The sequence below is a fragment of the Manis pentadactyla genome, chromosome 4, assembly GCF_030020395.1.
Source record: "Manis pentadactyla isolate mManPen7 chromosome 4, mManPen7.hap1, whole genome shotgun sequence".
NCBI classification, from domain to species: Eukaryota; Metazoa; Chordata; class Mammalia; order Pholidota; family Manidae; genus Manis; species Manis pentadactyla.
In genome coordinates this window covers 42,261,715-42,285,795 of record NC_080022.1, presented here as the reverse complement: position 1 = coordinate 42,285,795, position 24,081 = coordinate 42,261,715, and the positions used below count along the sequence as shown (strand labels likewise).

Sequence of the window (24,081 nt, the reverse complement as noted above, 5' to 3'; positions counted from 1 at the left end):
TTAGGTTTTCCTATCTTTTCCAGATTTTCTGCAAAGGGCATGTAATACTACTATAATCAGAAAAAATAAAAGTTTAGTTTTAAAAGGTTAAGAAATCAGGGAATGAAAAGTTTACAAACATAAAAGTCATTTAGTCAAAACTAATTTTACAGAAGATTTAGAAGTTGTAAACAGTGCTAAAGGAAATAAAACAAAATTCTTAGAAGGAATAAAATAAAACTTATTTTAAAAATATTTATTTTTATTTTATTAAAAATAAAACAATGTCTGAAAACAGAAGTGGTTATGAAGACTATATAACAATGAGAAATGCTTGATTTAAGGTTAAATGAAAACAAGCCAGAATAATTGAGATTACAGCTACCCAGTCTAACCCTGTAAGCAACTACACTCAGCCCACAATATACAGTAGGCAGCCAGTTAAAGGACTTTCCTATACATACTGCCCTCTTGCAGTGGCTAGCTCTTGAACCTTTCCAACCTTTGGACTCTTACCCTTTGCTTCCTCATTTAAAACATGTATTTCTAAGTTGGTTTTCATTTAGATTCTGCTTTGCTCCTTCCAAAATATGCTCAGAGACTACTTTTGGAAATGCCTCTCCACATTTGACCTAGCCTCTGGTACATTCCTATCAGCATAGGCCAGCTGCCTTATCTTAAAGAACTAACTGGTTAAAAAAGAAGAGAAAGACTGATTGGAAAGTCAGTATACCAAAATGCTAATAATACTGCAATGGGGTTATCAGTAATTTATGCCACTTTTCTTTGGGCTTGGACTTTTGCAATGTAGTTATGTCAGGTTTATAACAAAAAATACTTAAAGTTTGAATTAAAGTTACTCTCTGAGTGCTTTCATGGGTAAAATGAAATTACCCATTGAATTATCTTCCCCTTCATGATTTCCAAGGATGGATATAAAATTGATATTCCTTTAGCCAGGAAGATACTGGGTCTGAGATCCTATGTGAGGAGAAACTTCTCTCCATCTTTCTCTTTCCAAAGCAGACTGCACAGCCAAAATAGAGATATGAACATATTCTTCTCTTACTTCAAAACTTCAGATATTCCCCAATGCTTATGGGGTGAAGTCTAAGCTCATTAATATATTTCCCAAGACCCTTCACAATCTATTGCCATTCTACCTCTCAACTTTATCTCCCAGTAATCTGCTAACCTTTTTCTTTCTTCCTTACCCTGTGTTGTTATATTAGACTACTTGCCATACCCCTTCCTAGTCCATATTTACATCCCCACTCAGAAATAATCACTATACTGACTTCCATAAACAAAGATTTTTTTGCTTATTGAATTTTCAAGAATGGAAATACACATATTCTTTAAAACATACATAGCACTTTTTGTTTCCTCTGCCTGAGAATAGGAGTGTTCTGACATGGGCTAGTGCTTTCCCACTCTGCATCCATGCCAGGCATTACTAAGTCATTATTCTTTCTTATTGTGCCTAGATTGAGCTTTAGGCTCTTTTTCTAAACTGCACATCAGCAGCCACTACTAGTAGTTCAGAGATGACAGTAGTGAAACCTCAAAAGGAATGACCTACATGAGAGCCTTCATCTCTACCATGAGCAAAACACATTTAGTAAGTCAGTTAAATCTTGTTGATTCTATCACTGTCACTTCTCTCCAATTTGTCCCTTTTCCCCATATTTCTGCATATTTCAAGCTTTCACAATCTGTCACCTCATATTTTTACAACTATCCCTTATTGTTTTCCCTGCTGTCAGTTTTGGCTTCACTATTCTTTTCTACACACTGCTGATTAATCTTTTTTAATATCCAAATATGACTACATCATTCTTCTGATTAAAACCCTTTAATGAGTACCTTTCTGGTTAAGCCCAAGTGCTTAGCATGGTATTGCAGGCCTCATAATCTGACCCTGACCATCTCTCCAGAATCATCTCCTATACCCTGCCCTCCAGTATGCCAGCTGCTTGCAGGTTCCTGAAACATGCCCTGTCCCTTTTCTCTTCTACATCTTGAATGCTATTCCTCTCCTCTAGTTGGCTAAGGCTCACTCACCCCTCAAGGATATCTTGAGGTATTATCATTCTTTCCTAGCAAACAATCTCTCCTAGACAAAATTAATTATCCTTTATTTGGGTCCTCATAATATTTTATACATATCCTTATTATGGAAGTGATCATGTTGTACTATTATCTGCTTATATTTCTGAGAGCTCCTTGAAGGAAGAGAGCTTTGCAGCTCCAGAACTCATCAGAATGCATAACATTTTTTTTTACAATTTTTACAATTGTAAAATTTTAAAATTGTGGTAAAATACACATAACATAAAATCTATTATCTTTACCATTTTGAAATGTACAAGTGAATAGTATTAAGTATGCTCATATTTTTGTGCAACCATCACTACCATCCATCTCCAGAGCTCTTTTCATCTTGCAAAACTGAATCTCTATACTTACAAATTAATAACTCCTCATTCTCCACCCCCACAGCTCCTGGCAACCACCATTCTACTTTCTGTATGATTTTGACTGCTCAAAGTGCTTCATCTAAGTGGAATTATACAGTATTTGTTTTTTTTTGTGACTGGCCTATTTCATGTAGCACAATGTCTTCAAAATTCATCCATATTGTAGCATATGTCAGAATTTCCTTCCTTTTTAAGGCTAAATAATATTCCATCATACCACATTTTGCTTATTCATTCATCTACCAATGGACACTAGGATTGCTTTCACTTTTTAGCTGTTGTGAATATGGGTGTACAAATATCTCTTTGAGACCCTGCTTCCAATTCTTTTCAGTATATGTCCAGAAGGGTAATTGCTGGATCATATGGTAATTCTATGTTTAATTTTTTGAGGGACTGCTATACTGTTTTCCACATTAGCTGTATCATTTTTCATTTCCACCAACAGCAAACAAGGGTTCCAGTTTCTCCACAGCCTCACCAACACTTGTTTATTTTCTAGTTTAAAGAGTTTTTTATCATAGCCATCCTAATGGGTGTGGATGGTATCCCACTGCAGTTTTGATTTGAATCTCCCTAATGACTGGTGAGGTTGAGCATCTTTTCATGTACTTTCTGGCTATTTACATATCTTGGTATGTGTTGCAAGTCCTTTGCCCTCTACATCTTGAATGCTCTTCTTCTCTTCTAGATAGCTAAGTCTCACTCATCCTTCAAGTATATCTTGTTAACATTCACTTTTTAATCAGGTTGTTTGTTTTTTTGTTGTTGAGTTGTAGTTGTCTACATATTCTGAATATTAATCCCTTATTAGATATATGATTTGCAAACCTTTTTTTCCATTCTGCTTACTCTGTTTATACCACCTTTTGATGGACAAAAATTTAATTTTCATGATGTCTAATTTGTTTACATATTTTTTTGTTGCCTGCACCTTTGGTGTCTTGTACAAGAAATCATTGTTAAATCCAATGTTGTAAATTTGGCCCTGTGTTTTCCCATTGTTTTAGGCCTTACACTTAGGTTACATATTCATTTTGAGTTAATTATTGTATATGATGCTTCATTGTTTGGCATCTGTACAGCCAATTTTTTTAGCATCATTTATTGAAAAGACTATCTTTTCCCCATTGAAAGTTCTTAGCATTCTTGTTGAAAATCACTTGACTATAGGAGTTCTGGGTTGAAATGATGGCAGAGCAGGAAGACAAGGTGGAAACCTCCTCCCACATACATTGAAGGAAGCAACTACAGCTAACCCTAGTTAAGCCATTAGGATGGCTATGATAAAAATTTTTGAAACTAGAAAATAAACAAGACTGCAAATCAGGCCATCTACACCTGGTGAAGAAGAGAAGACCACATTGAGAAGGGTAAAGTGGCAGACCAGATTGATCAGGACCCAAGCCCATTCCAGCCCACAAGCAGGAGGGAGAGGAATGGAGTGCAGAAGGGATAAGTGCTCAGGAACTCTACACAACTGGTCCTGGAGATTTGCTCTGTGAATACGAGTCCACATTGCAACAGGTTTTGGTGATTAATGGGGCTGGACATCAGGGAGAGTTGGAGCATTCTGGGAGCCGAGACTCTTGTTGCTTGTGGAGGACAGGCACCCTCCATCGGTCCTGCTGAGACCTGAAACAGAGGTGACAGTCTGAAAGATTTACCAGCAGTGGGAAGTGTGCCAGAGGGACAGGAGTCAGAGAGAGAGCTCTCTGGAGGAGAAAGGGCAGGTGGATGATGCTTCCTCAGCCCTCCTTTAGCCCACTGGTCAGGCACTCATGGAAACCACCTCCAAATGCTCAATCTCCCTCATGGCTCAGCTCTAAGGTGCTTCCCTGTGAACCTGCCCCACCCTGCCTGCTCTGCCCAGCAGCAGTGTGACTTTGCTGCATGGCAGGTGGAGGGAGGCTTTCACAGCTTTCCTGGCCCTCCAATAGTGCAACTGATCAGGCATCAGTGGGAGCCAGCTCAAAATGCTCCATTTCCCTCACTGGTGGCTGAGCAGCATTTTGTGCTCCCCTGAACACCTGCCCCATGGGCCATTTGCTGCCCGGCAGGCAGAGGGTGGCCCTACCCACAGTGAAAACAGCGGGGGGCACCTCCTGGCACACAAAGGGTTGGCTGAGGCAAGCTGTCAGCCTCTCCTGACAGGATCAACCACTGCACACCAACAGGTAGAAAGATGGTGCTGCCCACAGCCCACCAACAGCAACTCAGTCTCCACTGCAAAGGAGAACCAGGTACCAGTGAGAAAAAAGTCTTGAGCCTTCTTCATAAAGCCACTACTTTCTAGACCAAGAAGCATAGTGGATCTCATACAAAGGAAGACACACAGAAACCCAGACAAAATGAGGGGGCAAGGAATATATTCCAAGCAAAAGAACAAGATAAAACACCAGAAAGAGGGTTAAATGAAATAGGGATTACCAATTTTCTTGATAATTTCAAAGTAACATTCATAAAGATGTTCATTGACCTGGGAAAAGATTGATCTCAGTGAGCACTTCAGCAAAGAGAAAATTTGAAAAAACTGAAGAATACAGTAACTTAAATGAAAAATATAATGGAAAGAATGAATAGGAGACTGCTGGAAGTAGAAGAAAGAATCAATGAGATGGAAATTAGAGCACAGAAAAACAACCAAGCTGAGGAACAGAGAGAAAAAAGAATTTCTAAAAATGAGAAGATGATAAGAAAGCTGTGTGACAACTCCAAATGAAACAATATCTGGGTAATAGGGGTCTCAGAAGGAGAAGGAGACAAAAGAGAAGAAAGTCTCCTGGAAGAAATCATTGCTGAAAACTTACCTAGTCTGGGGAAGGAAATAGACACCCAGGTCCTGGATGTACAGAGACCCCCTAACAAAAGAATACCTAGGAAGACAACGCCAAGACATGTTGCAATTCACATGGCAAAGATTAAAGATAAAGAGAGAACCTTAAAAGCAGCAAGGGAGAGGCAGACAGTTACCTATAAGGGAAACTCCATAGGGTAATCAGCAAATTTCTCAGCAGAAGCTTTACAGGCCAGAAGGCAGTGGCATGAAATTTAATTTACTGAAGGGCAAGAACCTACAATCAAGAATTCTCTACTCAGCAAAATTATCATTCAAATTTGAAGGAGAGATTAAAAGTTTCTCAGATAAACAGAAGTTAAAAGAAATCACCACCAGTAAACTGGACTTAACAGAAAATGTTAAAGGGACTACTGTAGATGGAAATATTCCTAAGCCTAAATTATTTTTCATCAGTGAAAACTACAGAAAAGGCAGTAGGCAAATTACTTACTGAGCAAGTATGGAGGGAAAAAAGTAGTAAAATCAATTATACACAAATCAGTCAAGGAACACACAAAAGATGTAGATTATGACATCTTATATATAATGGATGGATGAGGAAGGAGAATGAAAATGTAGTACTTTTAGACTGTGTTCAAAATAGAGAGACCATAAACTTAATATAGACTGTTATGTAGTTAGGAAACTATCAGTGAACCTTGTGGTAATCACAAACCTAAAGCTTGTAATAGATAAACATAAAATTAACAAAAAATAAATCCAAGCATAACACTAAAGAAAACCATCAAATAACAACAGAAGAGTATATAAGAAAGAAAGAAAGGAACAGAGAGGAACTATAAAAACAACCAGAAAACAATTAATAAAATGGCAATAAGTACCTACCTATCAAAAATTACCTTAAATGTAAATGGACTAAATACACTAATCAAAAGACATAGGGTGGCAGAATGGATAAAGAAACAAGATCCATCTATGTGCTGCCTACAAGAGACTTATTTCATACCTAAAGACATACACAGACTGAAAGTGAATTGATGGAAAAAGATATTTCAAGCAAATAGAAGGGAGAAAAAATCAGGAGTAACAGTACTTAGACAAAATAGACCTCAAAACAAAGAAAGTAACAAGAGACAAAGAAGGATATTACAGAATGATAAAGGGATCAGTCTAACAAGAAGATATAACAATTGTAAATATCTAAGCACCTGACATAGAAGCACCTAAATATATGAAACAAATAATAACAGACCTTAAGGGGGAAATAGACAGCAACACAATCATATTAGGAGACTTTAACACCCCACGTACATCAGTGGACAGATCAACCAGACTGAAAATAAATAAGGAAACAGAGGCGTTGAATGACACATCAGATCAGAGGGACTTGAACATATGTATGTAGAACATTCTACCCCAAAGCAATAGGATACACCTTTTTTCTCAAATGCACATAGAACATTCTCCAGAATAGATCACATATTAGGACACAAAAAGAGCCTCAAAATAGATTTAAAAATTGATACTGAATTAAGCATCTTTTCAGATACAGTGATATGAAACTAGAAATCAATTACATGAAGAAAACAAAAATCCACAAACACATGGAGGCTAAACAACATGTTTCTAAATAATCAATGGATCAATAACAAATCAAAGAGGAAGTCAAACAATACATGCAGACAAATGAAGATAAAAATACACAATTCAAAATATGTAGATGCTACAAAAGTGCTAAGAATGAAGTACATAGCAATACAGGCCTATCTCAAGAAATAAGAACAATCCCAAATAAACAGTCTAAACTCACAACTAAAGAAACTAGAAAAACACAAACAAGAACTATATTATATTATAGAATATAATATAATTAGATATAATAAAGATCAGAGCAGAAATAAAATAGAGAAGAAGAAAACAATAGAAAAAAATCAATGAAACCAAGAGCTGGTTCTTTGAGAAGATAAACAGCATAGACAAGCTTCTAGCCAGAGTTATCAAGAAAAAAAGAGGACACAAGTAAACAAAATCAGAAATGAAAAAAAAGTTTATGACTGGAACCACAGAAATACAAAGAATGATTAGACAATTATATGAAAAGTTATATGCCAATAAATTGGACAACCTAGAAGAAATGGACAAATTCCTAGAAAAGTACAACCAAGTCTGGCCCAGGAAGAAACAGATAATCTGAACAGACCAGTAATGAAATTGAAGTGGTGATCAAAAAAGTCCCAACAAACAAAAGTCAATAACTAGATGACTTCACAGCTGAATTCTACCAAACATTTAAAGGAGAGCTAATACCTATTCTTCTTAAAGTATTCCAAAACTAGAATAGAAGGGAATATTTCCAAACTCACTCTGTGAAGTCAGCATCACTCTAATATCAAAACCAGATAAAGACACTACAAAAAAAGAAAATTATAGACCAATATCCTTGATAAACATAGATGCAAAAATCCTCAATAAAATCTTAGCAAACTGAATGAAAAAAATACATCAAAAAGATCATCCACCAAGACCAAGTGGAATTTATTCCAGGGATGCAAGGGTGGTACAATATTCATAGATCAATCAATGTGATACACCACATTAACAAAAGGAAGGATAAAAACCATATGATCGTCTCTATAGATGCTGGAAAAGTATTTGACAAAATTCAACACCCATTCATGAAAAAAATTCTCAAGAAAATGGGCGTAGTGAATATGTACCTCAACATAATTAAGGTCATATGTGACAAGCCCACAGCTAACATCATACTCAATGGTGAAAAGCTGAAAACCTTTCCTCTAAGATCACAAACAAGACAAGGATATCCACTCTCATCACATTTATTTAACATGGTACTGGAGGTCCTAGCCACAGCAACTAGACAAGATAAAGAGATAAAAGGCATTCAAATTGGTAAGAAAAATTAAAATTGTCACTATTTGCAGATGACATGATACTCTATTTAGAAAATCCTAAAGATTCCACCATAAACTATTAGAACTAAAACTGGATTCGGTAAAGTGGCAGGATACAAAATCAATATACAGAGATCTGTTGCATTCCTATATATTAACAACAAAATAGCAGAAAGAAGAATCAGGAAAACAGTTTCATTTAGAATTGCACCAACGAGTAAAACACCTAGGAATAAACCTAACCAAGGAGGTAAAAGACCTGTACTCTGAGAACTATAAGACACAGATGAAAGAAATTATAGAAGAAACAAATAAATGTAAATCTATCCCATGTTCATGGATAGGAAGAATTAATATTGTCAGAGTGGCCATCCTGCCCAAAGCAATTTATAGATTCAATGCAATCTCTATCAAAGTATCAATGGCATTTTTCAATGAAATAGAACAAATAGTTCTAAAATTCATATGAAACCACAAAAGATCCTGAATAGCCAAAGCAACTGTAAGAAGAAAGAACAAAGCTGGGGAAATTATGCTCCCTGACTTCAAACTCTACTACAAAACTAAAGTAATCAGAACAGTATGATATTGGCATAAGAATGGATCCACAGAGATCAATAGAACAGAATAGAGAGCCCAGAAAGAAACCCATGTATATGTGGTCAATTAATATGATAAAGGAGCCATGAATATACAATGGGGAAAAGGCAATCTCTTCAATAACTGGTTTGGAAAAACTGGACAGTTATATGCAAGAGAATGAAACTGGATTATCATTTAACTCCATACACAGAAGTTAACTCAAAATGGATTAAAGACCTAAATATAAGACATGATGCCATACAAGTCTTAGAAGAAAATACAGGCAAAAATCTTTTAAACATAAGCATGAACAATTTTTTCCTGGACCCATCTTCTTGGGAAACAAAATAAAAATGAAGAAGTGGTACTACATCGACTAAAAAGCTTCTGTACAACAAAGGACACCATCAGCAGAACAAAAAGGCATCCTACAGTATGGGAGAATATAGTCACAAAGATTCATCTGATAAGGGGTTAACATCCCAAATACATGAAGAACTTACACATCTCAACACCAAAAAAGCAAATAACCCATTTAAAAAAATGGGTGGAGGTCCTGAACAGACACTTTTCCAAAGAAGAAATACAGATGGACAACAGGCACATGAAAAGATGCTCCACATCACTAATCATAAGGGAAATGCAAATCAAAACCACAATGAAATAGCACCTCACGCCAGTGAAAATGGCCACTATCCCAAAGACAAGAAATAACAAGCATTGCTGAGGATGTGGAGATAAGAGAACCCTCGTACACTTGGTGGGAATGTAAATTGGTACAGTCACTATGGAAGGTAGTATGGAGGTTTCTGAAAAAACTAAATATAGAAATACCATACAACACGTTAATTCCACTTCTAGGAATTTATCAAAAAAATCTGATTCAAATAGATATATCTACCCCTATGTTCATTGTCACATTATTTAAAATAGCTAAGATATAGAAGCAACCTAAGTGTCCATCAACAGATGAACAGATAAAGAATAAGTGGTACATATACACAATGGAATATTATTCAGCCATAAAAAAGCAAGAAATCCTGCCATTTGTAACAACATGGACAGACTCAGAGGGTATTATGCTAAGTGAAATAAGCCAGGTGGAAAAAGACAAATACTATATGATTTCATTTATTTGTGGAATATAAAAAAAAAAGCAAAACAGAAGGAACAAAACATCAGTAGATTGACAGACACTGAGAAGTGACTGGTGGTTACCAAGGGAGAGGGGCCAGGGTGGGTGGGTGGAGTGGGTGAGGGGGATAAAGAGGCACAGAATCTCAATCATAATATAAATTGGTCCTGGGGAATGGCAGTACAGCATGGAGAGTATAGTCAGTGGCTCTCTACCATCTTTCTATGTTGACAGATAGTAACTGCACTAGCTGGGATGAGGATTTAACAATGTGTGTAACTGTTGAATCACTGTGTTGTATTGGAACACTTGAAACCAATATACTATTATATAACAACTATACTTCAATTAAAAAGAAAGAAAATCACTTGACTATATATGTATTGGTTTAGTGCATGACATGTTTTAGGATACAAAGATGAATCAGAATATAGATTGTCCTAACACAGTAATTGGTCATAAGGCGACTGAAGAAAAGGAGGTAAGATTTGATCCAGAGGGAGGTGAAACAGCTGACCTAAAAGGAGTTCATGTCAGAATCATAGACCTTTAGACCCTTTCCCAACCCTAGCTCATCTAGTTCACATCCTTGTTTTTACAGAAGTAGAGAAAGAGGTTGGTGTTGCTCTTGAGGTCAGAATTACCAAAATATAAACATAGAAGGAAGATTTCAGCTCAATGAAGGAAGAACTAATATTCGGAACAGACAGATTTGGGAAGGAATGAGCTCTCTGTAACTACAAACAATTCAAATGGAAGCTGAATGACCATATGTAAGTTTTGCTGTAGAAGGAAGGTCTAATAATCTCTGCCTTGCTTGCAAATGTTCCACATGACCCATTAACTTTAGGATAAAGACCCACTTTTTAAAATGGCATAATTGCCTACATTATAGAGTCCTAGGTGATCTTTATAGCATCACCTCCTGCCATATATCTATGTTGATATGTATAGGCAACTGTATGAACTCTAATGTCCTCTCAGATATTATTCACATTAAAAAAAAAGCTCCACCTTAAAAAAAGAGACTGTTTCTAATGCTTTAAGAAAGTAGGCTAAAGGGTGTGGCTGTAGTTTAAAATTCCACACATAAAATCCTCAGAAAAAATTAAATGTAATCAATGGGCAGCAAGTACACACCTGTGCTAGTGTGGTCTAAGGACACATGAAATCCAAATTTTAAGGAGAAAGGAACTTAATTTTTGTAGAATGTTTATTGTGTAATAGGCATTTCAACATATTTTAGCTTATTTAATTTTAGGAATGCAAAAAGTCAAAGAGAAATAGATCCATTACACTATCTTTGAGGTGACCACTACATTCTGAGTCTTGGCCCTGCATACTGTTTGTAAGAATCACAAAAATGTTAACCTTTGAACTTTATAGACAACTTAGAATGTCAACAATTAATTTCTAGGTACTTTCTACTTATCAGGATTGTACTGGGTGTTGAGAATGCAAAGGTGGAGAAGACATGGTTAGCACCACATCATGGGTGTTGATGCACTCATTTTCAACTGGAACTCATCATCAACCAGGGTCTATAAAAGGTTACCAACCACTGAAGTCTTTCTCCTTGAAAAAATCAGGTATATGGCAGAAAACAATGGGGCTTAAAAGAAAACTTCAGCAGATCTGATCTCTCCCAAGCTTACAAATGTTCAGTGACTCCCCATTAACTATAGGATAAAGCCTTTTTTTTTTTAATGGACTACAGACCCCTTTATGATTTGTTCCCTTTATGATCTGCTGGCCAATCTACTTGGTTTGAGCAGACTTACCTCTGAGCTACCTTTCTTGTTCTGATTTAATTTACTCACCAAATCACCTTTCATCCAAGATTAGTTTTTTATATTTCTCATTATATATGATGAAATAAGATTTTTGCTGCAAATAATTTCCACCTGAGTTTGTATGAAATTGAGTTCCCAGAACTTCAAGATTAGAAGGCTAAATCTGGAGACTTAACTAGAATCATGAGGTCTTCCTTGCAAGTATCAAATAGGTCTTCAATGTATTTTTAACAGAGCAGACGTTCAACATTTTATTTCCCAGTAAGCTGTTTGTGATTCAATAGAAAAAACACAGGTCTGATATTCTAGTGACTTATTGTATGACACTGGCCCACTAATTAAGCCCTCTCATGCCCTAAGTTTCCTCATTCTTCACATATAAATAATACTCTATACATACTTTGTTGTGATAAAACTATAGTTACCAAAAATTTCAACTCAGCAAGTATGCAGGCATTATAAAATATACAAATATAAGTATTTGTGCTCAAGTTTATAATCTATTGAGGCTAGATTTACAACAAGTAACATGTAGCGATTCAGAGAATGGAGGGATCACATTCAGTTGAGTGGGTTGGTGATCAGGAAGATTTAGTAAGGGAGGTAGGAGTTGAGCTGGGTCTTGAGGAATGGGCAAGGGGGTAGAAGAGAGTTATGTGGAAAGGATAAGAGCAGAGAGGCACGGGGATTCTGTCTGGCTCCAGCTTTTGTTTCCACTCTCATTATCTTCTGCATATTCCAGACTAAATGATGTTCTTTGAATCACAGACATGTGTCTGGCGCAAATCAGGCAAACCTTCAAGGTCCAGTTCTACCTCTTCTGTTAGTTTCACCCAAGTGAAATTTATCACTCTCTCTGTATTAGCCTAGCTCTTTGTTCATGACCTATTGCTTTTTTTGTAGCTCAATGGAACCACCTTTCTCACTCAATGGTGAACTTTTTGGAGACAGGAATCTAGTTGTCTTTGTATCCCTCGGCACCTAACTCAGTGCTTTGCTCTTATTAAGTTATCAGGAAATTTTATTCAATTGCACTTGCTCCAAGGACACTGATCACTCACTAAAGTGAAGGACATGTTCATGTCTCTATAGGCTTTAGCGTTTGTGTTGAAGTTTTCCTTACATAATCCCTGTGAAGTAGGTTTTTTGCCTTTAAAAATTTGTAGATGAGGGAACTCAGAAGGTACATTTGTCCAAAGTCATCCAGATGATTAAGTGTTGAAGCCAGGCAGGGCTCTTTTTGCCTTTAAATCCACAATTCTATGCACTATACGGTGGCCCTTTGGAATCAGACACATAGGAGTAAAATGCAGTTATTCTCAGAAATTTAGTTTTCTTACTTGTAAATGGGAGTAATAGTACTGACCTCACGGGATTCTTATGAGGATTAAATGGTGAAATATTTGACGTCCCTACCTCAATACCTAGCACTTAGTGGGTAATGTTTGTTCTCTTCTCACGGAGCTTCAGATTCACATAAACATAAACAGATAAATTAACAGGTATGCAGTTATTGCATGTAGTAGGAAGTAGATGGAAATAAACTCTTACAGGTTCTAGTCTGAGTCATAAGAAAATTTATAAGGTAGTATCTTATAAATACTTAAAATTTAGCATCTTCCCTCACACCCCATGTCCACCCTTTTCGTATCCTTTTCCTGTCTAGCATGTGTCAAATCCAAGGATTTTTTATTGCGGTTGTGTGATTTGTTCAGCTTTGAGGTCAGAGGTTAGTTGAATAATCTCCAAGGCTGGGCTCTTAAAAAAACTAACCAAACCATAAATCCTGTCGGATCGTGCCTTTAATACAATTATTAAATTGTAGGAGAAACCTAACAATAAAAGCAAGGTGGGTGTAAGGGTCCCATGGATGGTATAGCTGATTCCAAACCTGCGTCAAAACTACAGAAATGACTTCTAAAATCTTTTTGTGGGAAGATGCTCTGGAAAGTTCACTGCTGAACTCAACTTCAGAAGTGGCTGCATTTTAAAAAGAAAAAGACTGGACTTTGGTGGGTTGGTGGCAAAGGTGAATAGGTCGATCCCGGAGGCTTCCTCCGTCTAGCTCCCCGCTGGTGCTCAGAAGCCCGCACAAGCCGCCGAGGTTCGGTGCCCCAGACCTGAGGGAGCATGTCCAAGGCCGGGCTTCCTTCCCCGAGGTGACAGCTTTCGGAGAGAGGCGCTGAGGCGGCTTTCGGGCCCTTCTTCCCGCTTGGGGGCCTCAGCAGAGCGGCGCGGTCGTGCCGGTGACCCCTGCCTCCTGAGGCACGCCGACGTCCTCCCGCTACTCCCCAGCGAGGCCCAAGCCGCTAGCGGGACCTGGCGACCCCCGCTCGGGTGGGGGGCGCTCCCCACTTCCCCAACGCTAGAGGGCCCCGCCCCCTCCTCGCGCGCACGCCCCTCTCCTCAGCCGGAGTGTGATTGCGCTGCCCTCCCACCTTCGCCCCCTCCCTATTGTTTCTTGCCGCCACTACAAGGCCCCGAACGGAGCCCCTCCTCCCGTCAGTTTTTACTCCCCCCGCCCCAATTTTACCGATCCTAGGGCCCCCAAGACGAAGGGAGGGGGCACCCGAACCCTTCCCTCTGCGCCTCCTCTCCGGGCTGTCCTCCGCATCCATCCCCTCCCCTGTCCCCCGCCCTCGGGGTCAGGACACCCTTCCGGGCTCTGCCCCTCTTTCCCCACCCCCTCTCCCCCCGGCTGCCCCTCTGCTTCGACCCCCTCCCCTCAGCGGGTCCTCCTCTTTCTCTCCCTCCGCCTCCCCCATCTCTTCCCTTCCCCCCACAATGCAGTTCGCGGCGCGGCGGACATGGCGGTGGAGTCCTGAGCTCGTCGTGTCCCGGCCTCCAGCAGCGGCGGCGGCGGTGGTGACGGCGGCGGCAGCGGGAGGCGGAGGGGGAGCGGGAGCCACTGAGATGAGGAGGCGCCGCGCGCGCCTGTAGCTCGCGGGCCTGCAGGTACGGAGGTTCCGGCCGCGGCGCAGCACCCTGTGCCGAGGGGGTGTGCTCGGGGAAGGCCGGGCGGCCGCCTGTTAGTAGCACTCCTCAGGTGCGGTGTCTCGCAGGTGTGGTGGGCCTGGCCCGAGCGCGTCTCAGCCGCCTCTTGCGAGCCTGACACTTCTTTCTTTGCCGGAATGGGCTTCGGGTGTCCCTGGGGGAAGGCAGAGATGAGGGAAGCAGGGGCGTCGGCCCGAGGAGGGCATTGGGACGCTTTGGGGCCGAACTCCACAGAGGCTGGAACTCTTGGCCCCGGGCCGAAACCTGTAGACCCGGGCGGCGGATTTTGAGTTAGCGGGATTGGCGTGAGCATTCTTTCGTGTCGGTCATGTGTGGCTCGTTTTCACCCACGCTTAGACATAGACGTACATATGTAACAAATATATACATGCATGTAATACATAATAAATATTTTCTCTGGGCTTGCTCTTATGGGGAGGAGAGAAGGCAGAGAGGTGTGGCTGTGGTTTTCGTTTCTTGCTCTCGCTGCCTTCTCTGTCCCCCGTCCTCCGTCCCCCGGTGTAGTGGTGGTAATGAACGCTTTGACGTGGGAAACTGAGATTCGTATTTGTAAACAGACAGCACTAGCCGATTGTGTTCCACGCCTCTGCGAGAGGTTTCAGGTCCTTTTGGTATCTGGATTGTAAGAGAATGAGATATTTAGACCTGAAACAAGCACATTGAGATTTCTAGAACCTGAATGGGATGAATTACTGTGATTGTAACAACGTTGATTAAACATTTTCTTTTCAGAAGATTATCAAATGGTTAATCAGATGAATTTTTTACCTTGAGCGAGATTTTAGTTTCGGTATACCAGGTTTCTTCGTTACATATTTTTTGATATAAAAATAGTTTCTGACACGACATTCTCTTCCTTTTTGTGCTCTTAGTGTCCAGAAATGCAATTTGAATTGTGTATTGTCGGCATGCATTTAGTAATTACCTGGAGTGGATCAGATTACCTTTTGTTTCCAAAGATTTACCCCCACCCCCAAGTCTTACAGTAGCGAAATGTGTAACACTTGGTGAAGCGGAACATACCCTGTTTCTGTTTTTAAAGTAATGAGAACTTTTACCTAATAAAATTGGATAATCCCAACTGGATAAAATAATTTAGAGAGAATGTCCCTTCAGGGTGGTGAATTGTGGCATGCTTTAAAAAAAAAAAGTTTAGCTTTTTTTATATTAGTGTATTTTGTATGAGTAAATTGTACGCTGGAATTTTCTTTATGCCCTGAACCCTTGTATTGTTTTCTTAGAAATCGCTGTGCTCCCCTGCATTCTAGTACTAATTAGTCACAATTTGTAAAATTATGAAATATTGATTCATTTAGAATGCTGTGCTGAAGATAATTAATGAATAAACTATTAGTGTGCTGTGATGCTTTTTATAAACATTTTACAGTGCTTAAAAACCGTATACTTTGGAGATTAGAATTTTAAGTCGTTTTGTGCTTTAAAAACATGACATTTAATATAAACAAAAAGTTGCTTTTAAAAAAAGCTCATTTAGATATTTTCCTGCTGTTTGCAGTTTTTCATTCGACCAGTGTGCACACTAGAAAGTGAAAAAAAAAGCTTCCTTGAAATAGTACAGAAGTGGAAGTGAAAGTTGACATTCAGCATTTTACGTCTAGTGAATATCTAAATACAAAAAAGAAATGAAAGTCTTTTCATTGTCCTAGGTCAAGTTGTTAGTAATACAGATAAATTAACAAGATGTTATCACCGTAAGTTTAGTCCAATTTTGTAAATCCTAAGTCACATCCAGAATTACACTTATTTGTGGTTAATTTAACTCGAACCTACATTACAATTTTAGACCTTTTAAGTGAAAATTTATAATTTTAGTTATAAATATGTCTGATTAATAAAAAGCTGTTTAAAGAGAAGTTTTATAAGTTCTCAGAGTAGGTTCAGTTTAGTAAGTGTAAGCAAACTTTTTTTGACTTCAGAGTTAACCTTGATGTGTATAATAAGCACCACTAATTATGCTGTGTTCTTTATGGAATGTCAAATCAGGGTCTGTGGGTAGAGAAAGGTGTTTGAATTTATTTTCTGTAGAAAGTTTCTGGTTTCAGAGAAATAAGCAAGACTTACCAGTAAAAGCTGATGCCAACAAATGTTTATCCTTAAAAAAAAAATCAGCATTTTGATAGAACATAATTCAGTGAGATGTGTTACTTTCTAAATTACAGATGCTTACAAATTCATGAAATAATGTTACAAAATTCACTTAAAGTCAACTGCAGGAACATGTTCTAAAAAAGAACAAATCTAGAGAACCCCAAAACAGGCAAGGGGAAAGGACACTAGTTTAAAGCAGGATAAGTAGACTTTTTTCTTCTTAATCTTAGAGGAATTAGGATAGTTTACACTGAACCAGGTGAATTAAAATTGTTTATACTAAACTAAATTTTAAATGTAGAATCCTAGATAATTGCATAATTTGGGGAAATGTTTAAAAACCAGCAGATGTCCCCATGTGTTTCTTACAAATCTAGAAAGAAGAAAAGGTACATAAATAAATGCAAGGATGAACTGTTCAGATTTTTTCCCCGTTAGTGAGAGATTTAATTTGTGTGATGTGTAATGGTTTCCTGATTGTTTTCATATCAAATGATCTCATTGGATATCGTAATTATCCTGTGAATTAAAGGGGAGAGAAAAGGGAACTAAAATTTGAGTACCTGTTTTGTTCTAGGTATTGTGTTAGATATGTTTATGTATTTTTTAATTTGTTCAGTGTAACAATTTAGTGAAACCTGTTTTATAGATGAGGAATGTAACAACTCTATGAAACCTGTTTTTTGGATGGGGAAAATAATTTGCCGAAGATTCAGAGTTAGATTCAAAGCAGCTGTGTGCTCTATTATATAGGCCATATTGCTTCTCAGATGTATCACCTATTCTCTCAACTTTATAAGAGGAGCTGCACAAAGTTTCTAATTCATTTGTCATTTAATCTTTAATTTCATCAAATATTTGCATTTGTACTTCATGCTAGACACTTCTAGGTTTTAGAGATACGAAATTAATGAAGACAGTCTCTCCCTTTGGGGAACTCAATCTACATATAATACAGATAGATTACAACATTATTAGATTATGGAAATTCAGAAGGAAGAAACTGGCTTTTGAAGGATGAGTAGGAGTTTGGTAGGTGGAAAAGGGAAAGTCTGGAAGCCATTCCAGAGCTTAAGAATAACATGCAAAGATGATATAAATTGTTTTGGGGCTTGGTGTCTGGGGAAGAGTGAGAAATGCAGTGTGGCAGGAATTGAGTTATGGATAGAGTGGTGAGAGAAATGGTTGGAAGTAGCAGCCTTTGAGGGCTATTTTATTATGTGTGTTAAATTAAGGCATTTGATATACACACTTATGAAGATTTCACAAGAAAAACTATGTGGTTAATACATTCACCCTTATCGAGTAACTCCCCATACTCCATTGCAGTCACTGTTCAGTGTAGTAAGATGCCACAGAGTCCCTATTTGTCTTCTCTGAGCTACTCTGTCTTCCCCGTGATGCCACACATGCTATGTGCCACCAATCATGATACCCTACAATTCCCTTCTCCCTCCCTCCTCACCTGCCTTCTCCCACCCCTCCCCTTTGGTAACTGCTAGTCCCTTCTTGGAGTCTGTGATTCACCTGCTATTTTGTTCCTTCAGTTTTGCTTTGTTGTTATACTCCACAAATGAGTGAAATCATTTGGCATTTGTCTTTCTCTGCCTAACTTATTTCACTGAGCATAATACTCTCTAGTTCCATCCATGTTGTTGCAAATGGTAAGGTTTGTTTCTTTCTTATGGCTGAATAGTATTCCATTGTGTAAATATACCACATCTTCTTTATCCATTCATCTACTGATGGGCAATTAGGTTGCTTCCATATTTTGGCGATTGTAAATAGTGCTGCAATAAACATACGGGCACATATGTCTTTTTGAATCTGAGAACTTGTTTTCTTTCAGTAAATTCCTAGGAGTGGAGTTCCTGGGTCAAATGGTATTTCTATTTTTAGTTTTTTGAGGCACCTCCATATTGCTTTCTACAATGGTTTAACTAGTTTACATTCCCACCTGCAGTGTAGGAGGGTTCCCCTTTCTTTGCATCCTCACCAGCATTTGTTATTCCTAGTCTTTTCTATGTTGGTCATCCTAACTGGTGTGAGGTGATACCTCAGTGTGGTTTTAATTTGCATTTCCCTGATAATTAGCGACGTGGAGCATCTTTTCATGTGCCTGTTGGCCATCTGGGTTTCTTCCTTAGAGAACTGTCTATTCAGCTCCTCTGCCCATTTTTTAATTGGATTATTTGCTTTTTGTTTGTTGAGGTGTGTGAGCTCTTATATATTTTGGATGTCAACCCTTTATCGGATCTGTCATTTACGAATATATTCTACCTTACTGTAGGATACGTTTTTGTTCTATTGATGGTGTCCTTTGTTGTACAGAAGCTTTTCAGCTTGATATAGTCCCATTTGTTCATTTTTGCCTTTGTTTCCCTTGCCCGGGGAGATAGGTTCAGGAAGAGGTCACTCATGTTTATGTCTTAAGAGATTTTTGCCTATGTTTTTTTCTAAGAGTTTCGTGGTTTCATGACTTACATTCAAATCTTTGATCCATTTTGAATTTACTTTTGTGTGTGGGGTTAGAGAGTGATCCAGTTTCGTTCTCTTACATGTAGCTGTCCAGTTTTGCCAGCACCATCTGTTGAAGACACTGTCATTTCCCCATTGTATGTCCATGGCCCCTTTATCGAATATTAGTTGACCATATATGTTTGGGTTAATGTTTGGAGTCTCTACTCTGTTCCATTGGTCTGTGGCTCTGTTCTTGTGCCAGTACCAAATTGTCTTGATTACTGTGGCTTTGTAGTAGAGCTTGAAGTTGGGGAGTGAGATCTCCCCCACTTTATTCTTCCTTCTCAGGATTGCTTTGGCTATTCGGGGTCTTTGGTGTTTCCATATGAATTTTTGAAATATTTGTTCCAGTTCACTGATGAATGCTGTTGGTAGTTTGATAGGGATTGCATCGAATCTGTATATTGCTTTGGGCAGGATGGCCATTTTGACGATATTAATTCTTCCTAGCCAGGAGTATGGGATGAGTTTCCATTTGTTAGTGACTTCTTTAATTTCTCTTAAGAGTGTCTTATAGTTTTCAGAATATAGGTCTTTCACTTCCTTGGTTAGGTTTATTCCTAGGTATTTTATTGTTTTTGATGCTATTGTGAATGGAATTGTCTTCCTGATTTCTCTTTCTATTAGTTTATTGTTAGTGTATAGGAAAGCCACAGATTTCTATGTGTTAATTTTGTATCCTGCAACTTTGCTGGATTCCGATATTAGCTCTAGTAGTTTTGGAGTGGAGTCTTTATGGTTTTTTTTATGTACAATATCATGTCATCTGCAAATAGTGACAGTTTAACTTCTTTACCAATCTGGATTCCTTGTATTTCTTTGTTTTGTCTAATTGCCGTGCCTAGGATCTCCAGTACTATGTTGAATAACAGTGGGGATAGTGGGCATCCCTGTCTTGTTCCCGATTGCTGAGGAAAAGCTTTCAGCCTCTCGCTGTTCAGTATGATGTTAGCTGTGGGTTTATCATATATGGCCTTTATTATGTTGAGGTACTTGCCCTCTGTGCCCATTTTGTTGAGAGTTTTTATCATGAATGGATGTTGAATTTTGTTGAATGCTTTTTCGGCATCTATGGAGGTGATCATGTGGTTTTTGTCCTTCTTTTTGTTGATGTGGTGGATTATGTTGATGGATTTTGAATGTTGTACCATCCTTGCATCCCCGGGTAAGGGAAACAGGCAAAAATGAACAAATGGGACTATATCAAGCTGAAAAGCTTCTGTACAACAAAGGACACCATCAATAGAACAAAAAGGTATCCTATGCAAAAAGGTATCAATAGAACAAAAAAGGTACCAAAATGAATCCCACTTGGTATGGTGTATGATCCTCTTGATGTATTTTTGAATTCGGTTTGCTAATATTTTGTTGAGTATTTTTGCATCTACGTTCATCAGGGATATTGTTCTGTAGTTTTCTTTTTTGGTGGGGTCTTTGCCTGGTTTTGGTATTAGGGTGATGTTGGCATCATAGAATGAGTTTGGGAGTATTCCCTCCTCTTCTATTTTTTGGAAACCTTTAAGGAGAATGGGTATTATGTCTTGTATGTCTTATAAAATTCTGAGGTAAATCCATCTGGCCCAGGGGTTTTGTTCTTGGGTAGTTTTTTGATTACCGATTCAATTTCGTTGCTGGTAATTGGTCTGTTTAGATTTTCTGTTTCTCTCTGGGTCAGTCTTGGAAGGTTGTGTTTTTTTAGGAAGTTGTCCATTTCTCCTAGGTTTTCCAGCTTGTTAGCATATAGGTTTTCATAGTATTCTCTAGTAATTCTTTGTATTTCTGTGGGGTCCGTCATGATTTTTCCTTTCTCTTTTCTGATTCTGTTGATGTGTGTTGACTCTCTTTTTCTCTTAATAAGTCTGGCTAGAGGCTTATCTATTTTGTTTATTTTCTCGAAGAACCAGCTCTTGGTTTCATTGATTTTTTTCTATTGTTTTATTCTTCTCAATTTTATTTATTACTTCTCTGATCTTTATTGTGTCCCTCCGTCTGCTGACCTTAGGCCTCATTTGTTCTTCTTTTTCCAATTTCGATAATTGTGACATTAGACCATTCATTTGGGATTGTTCTTCCTTCTTTAAATATGCCTGTATTGCTATATACTTTCCTCTTAAGACTGCTTTTGCTGTGTCCCACAGAAGTTGGGGCTTTGTGTTGTTGTTGTCATTTGTTTCCATATATTGCTGGATCTCCATTTTAGTTTGGTTGCTGATCCATTGATTATCTAGGAGCATGTTGTTAAGCCTCCATGTGTTTGTGAGCCTTTTTGCTTTCTTTTAACAATTTATTTCTAGTTTTATACCTTTGTGGTCTTAGAAGTAGGTTGGTAGGATTTCAATCTTTTGGAATTTACTGAGGCTCTTTTTGTGGCCTAGTATGTGGTCTATTCTGGGGAATGTTCCATGTGCCCTTGAGAAGAATGTGTATCCTGTTGCTTTTGAATGTAGAGTTCTGTAGATGTCTGTCTACAGATTCAGTGTCTCTTGTCCTTACTTATTTTCTGTCTGGTGGATCTGTCCTTTGGAGTGAGTGGTGTGTTAAAATCTCCCAAAATGAATGCATTGCATTCTATTTCCTCCTTTAATTCTGTTAGTATTTGTTTCACATATGTTGGTGCTCCTGAATTGGGTGCATATATATTTATAATGGTTATATCCTCTTGTTGGACTGAGCCCTTTATCTTTATGTAATGTCCTTTTTTATCTCTTGTTACTTTCTTTATTTTGAAGTGTGTTTTGTCTGATACTAGTATTGCAACACCTGCTTTTTTCTCTCTGTTGTTTGCATGAAATATCTTTTCCATCCCTTGACTTTTAATCTGTGCATGTGTTTGGGTTTGAGGTGAGTCTCTTGTAAGCAGCATATAGATGGGTCTTGCTTTTTTATCCATTCTGTTACTCTGTGTCTTTTGATTGGTGCATTCAGTCCATTTACACTTAGGGTGATTATTGAAAGATATGTACTTATTGCCATTGCAGGCTTTAGATTTGTGGTTACCAACGATTCAAGGTTAGCTTGTTTACTACCTTACTGTCTGACTTAACTCGATTATTGAGCTGTTTTAAACACAGTCTGATGATTATTTCTTTCCCTTCTTTTTCCTCCTCCTCCATTCATCACATGTTGGGTGATTTGTTCTGTGATCTTTTTAAGAGTGCTCCCATCTAGAGCAGTCCCTCTACGATACCCTGTAGAGGTGGTTTGTGGGAGGCAAATTCCCTCAACTTTTGCTTGTCTGGTAATTGTTTAATCCCTCCTTCATATTTAAATGATAATCATGCTGGATACAGTATCCTTGGTTCAAGGCCCTTCTGTTTCATTGCATTAAATATATCATGGCATTCTCTTCTGGCCTGTAAGGTTTCTGTTGAGTAGTCTGATGATAGCCTGATGGGTTTTCCTTTGTAGGTGACCTTTTTTCTCTCTCTGGCTGCCTTTAATACTCTGTTCTTGTCCTTGATCTTTGCCATTTTAATTATGTGTCTTGGTGTTGTCCTCTTTGGGTCCCGTCTCTCGGGAGTTCTGTGTGCCTCTGTAGTCTGAGCAACTATTTCCCCCCCCAGTTTGGGGAAGTTCTCAGCAATTATTTCTTGAAAGACACTTTCTATCCCTTTTTCTCTCTCTTCTTCCTCTGGTACCCCTATAATGCGGATATTGTTCCTTTTGGATTGGTCACACAGTTCTCTTAATATTGTTTCATTCCTGGAGATCCTTTTATCTCTCTCTGTATCAGCTTCTATGAGTTCCTGTTCTCTGGTTTCTATTCCATCAGTGGCCTCTTGCATCTTATCCATTCTGCTTATAAATCCTTCCAGAGTTTGTTTCACTTTTGTAATCTCCCTCCAGACTTCATCCCTTAGCTCTTGCATATTTCTCTGCAGCTCTGTCAGCATGTTTATGATTTTATTTTGAATTCTTTTTCAGGGAGACTGGTTAGGTCTGCCTCTGCAGATCCTTTCTCAGGTGTTGTTTGAACTGTCTTGGGCTGGACTAAATTTTTTTTGCCTTTTCATGGTAATAATGGTGGATGTGGGCAGGTTGCGGGTGTGTAAGCTGGGAGAAGAAAGTCCTTTCCTGCTTGTTGCATGCCTTGCCCTTCTCCGCTGCCTGTGACGGTTACCCGCACTCCTGGAGCAGCCACCGGGTTAGTCCTCTAAGCTGCTGTGGGCGGGGTCTCCGTCAGAGCAGCGTGGAGCCCTGCGGGAAGTGGCAGGCACACCAGGTGTGCTCCTCTGTGCTAGTGGTGACCCTGCCAGGCAGCTCTGTGCCAGCAGCAGCCTTTGGGTATGGCCTGGGCAGCTGTGCCTTGGGCTGGGATTCCGGTCAGCTGCTGGGAGCGTAGTGTGCCTGCTCCCTCTGGCTCTGCTGCAGGTGCGCGCGGGCCTCTACCGGGCTCCTCTGGCTCCACTGCTGCCGGTGCGCGCGAGCCGCGCCCGGGCTGTTCGGTCACACTGCTGCGGGCTTGCATAAGCCTCTCCTGGTCTCCTCTGGCTCCGTTGGCGCATGGATCTGCTCCCAGTCCCTTCCGGCGCCGCTGTCCCCGGTACGTACTGCCACTCTCCTGCTACTGGGGTGGTGTGTCGGGGTCCGCGCCAGTTGGAGGAACAACTGGCAGGCTGCTTGGTGCTGTGAGGGGCTTCAGAGCTGCACTGTCTCCCTGGGGTTTAGGGCCCCTAAGTTTCCCCGGGATTCCCAGCTGCTGGCTAATTGTGCCAGGACAACTTCATCCAGCTATGGGGTCCCTGTCTCTTTAAGA

General features: G+C 39.1%; 1 protein-coding gene and 1 long non-coding RNA gene across 11 annotated transcripts in view; one reads left to right on the top strand and one right to left on the bottom strand.

Moving 5' to 3' along the window:
• Positions 1-13,465: 13,465 nt before the first annotated feature.
• On the bottom strand, positions 13,466-14,296 carry LOC130683351 (uncharacterized). The gene is made up of 2 exons (XR_008997009.1): positions 14,215-14,296; positions 13,466-13,801 (listed from the first exon to the last, which is right to left on the bottom strand). It is a non-coding gene; the product is annotated as an uncharacterized LOC130683351 (long non-coding RNA).
• A 175-nt stretch (positions 14,297-14,471) lies between these two features.
• The window catches only part of TUT4 (terminal uridylyl transferase 4), a 162,557-nt gene continuing 152,947 nt past the window's right edge, over positions 14,472-24,081 (top strand). For 5 of the 10 annotated variants that reach the window (XM_036893245.2, XM_036893246.2, XM_036893250.2 and 2 more), the window contains exon 1: positions 14,473-14,636. The gene's annotated coding sequence lies outside the window, so the exon portion shown is untranslated. Of the gene's footprint in view, positions 14,637-24,081 lie in introns of all 10 variants that reach the window. The other 5 variants (XR_008997007.1, XM_036893252.2, XM_036893244.2 and 2 more) reach the window with 2 other exon arrangements.